Genomic DNA, 2,088 nt, shown 5'->3' on the forward strand with positions numbered 1-2,088 from the left:
TTATTTTTATTTTTATTTTTAAACATTAACACGGATCAATCTGACCCGGAACATAACAGGAAACAGGAGGGTTAAACTGTAAATGAATTAAAAAAATAAATTAATCATTTGTGCTACATGTTTACAATATGTGTTCACAGTAACAGCAAAACTATAATAGATGCTGAAGCTCTAATTTCTAATTTAACATCCACTATGTCTGGCAAGAAAAACATTGTTCTTTGTTCTGCATATGTACAGTTAGACATAGCTGACTATGGACTTAGTTTGTCCATAGTCAGCTGTTCGATTTGATCTTCATCTTTGTTTGATAAATATTAATAATGTGAAATCTCTTGTATGTTTACAGATCAATCAAGGGGAGATTTACATCAACTTAGATACAATAATATTTTAGTATTGTGATATGAAAAAGCTTAAAAATTAAAAATCAGCTTTTTGCCTTCTAGTGCATGCACAAAATTTCAAAACAACCAACGTGTGCAGGACAGTGCTGACTCCTTAAAGGCCATGACAACACATTCACATCTCTGGCTTGTAGAGAACAAGTAAGTCCACCCCCTTGCCTCGCCCCTCTCCTCCAGGATGTACTGTTTTTTCATCGCTGCAGTTTGCGTATTAAAGAATGTGCTCTCCAAACCTCATTACTGTGTTTGAACTCTTGCTTAGGGCACCTGAGTAACACTGATCTACATCATTCAGATGTCAAGAAATTCCAGATATTCAGCCTGGTGTTTGCTCAGGTATAAATGAAGTTTGGCTCAGCTGAGAATCGCTTTAATCTGCTTCCCTAAACAAATCAACATGGCTGCAAAAGCACCAGCTCTACTCCACGGCTTCAGATGAATTACTTGTGCCAGCAGCTAATTGGACTGAGATTGCTTTGCACTCAAGGAAACACCTGTGTGTTTGCTTGATTACTGAAGATGTGTTAGATGTTTTAAAATTTAATAGGGGCATTGCGCTTTTATCAACTTTCTGCGCTACACTGAATTAAAAATAAAGGATGTGCTCTTTGAAGATGAGAAAAGTGTTTAACTGTGATTCTCCATTTTGCTTGTAAAAATGTTAAATACATGACATATATAATTTTTAAAGATGTTTGTGCATTGATTTCAGATCTAGCAGCAGTAACCTATAAATGTCCACAAACTTGCACCACTTTAACTTTAAAGTGATGCTGCTGGCATCACTTTAAAATGTGCTGCAGCCTTTCCCAAGATGTGCTGATTTTCATCTTCACAGTTTAAGTGCTGACTGAAATGCTCAGTCAACTGTTTGAGAGCACCAACCTAAATTTACTGTTAAAAAAACAAAACAAAAACACCATCTTTACCACTTTATTTCAGAAAGTGCATTCAGAGTCCCTCTGTGGAAGAAGCTCCTACTGTGTGCCCGAGTGTGGATCCAGTTCATAAAAAGCTTTTCAGAGCAGGATTACAATCTGTATTGTTCCGGGGCTTATGATAGGACAAGGATTATATGTTGGAATGCAGATATCTTTAGTAACATGTTCCAGAAATAAAACATCCCCACAGGCTGTGTGCTGGGATGGAGCTTAAAGACGGTGGGCTCAGTGGAAGCTGCATCTGTGTGGGTTGAAGTCAAACAGTTGTCCATCTGTCACAGCACAGACTGAAATGATATCTCATATCAGAATTGGCACTTGTTTTGAAAAGTTAACACTTGCAGCATGGATTATTGCTCTAAGTTTGACTTCCCATTAAAACCCTTTAAATAGATGACTGGATGATTCGGTCGAGGGCCGGTTAAGCTGTCATTAGTTACCGTGGAGATATTTAAAGAAACCAGTAAATCCCGACTTAAATTGTGCAGAAGTGAATAGAACATATTAACACTAAGCATGACATATACAAAACAGACATATTATGGTCACTGATACATACTGCATGATTCTAAACTAATGTTACTCTATTATTGTTTGGTGACTGTTTCCTAATGCTATTTTGAGAAGCAATTTTCATTTTATTAAAATTGCTAAAAGTCAATGTGTAGACTGATACAGGGGTGGAAATTAGCACCCGCCACTGGCCAAATGTGGGTAAAAATATGAAGTGGAGTGTAAAT

The 2,088-nt window shown here is 36.9% G+C and overlaps 1 protein-coding gene across 1 annotated transcript in view; it reads right to left on the reverse strand.

Annotated features, from left to right (window-relative positions):
- LOC103129237 (attractin-like protein 1) overlaps positions 1-2,088 on the reverse strand; it is a 211,949-nt gene that overhangs the window by 61,266 nt on the left and 148,595 nt on the right. The gene's annotated exons all lie outside the window — the stretch shown is intronic.

Source organism: Poecilia formosa, unplaced genomic scaffold (genome assembly GCF_000485575.1).
Source record: "Poecilia formosa unplaced genomic scaffold, Poecilia_formosa-5.1.2 Scaffold529, whole genome shotgun sequence".
Lineage (NCBI taxonomy): Eukaryota > Metazoa > Chordata > Actinopteri > Cyprinodontiformes > Poeciliidae > Poecilia > Poecilia formosa.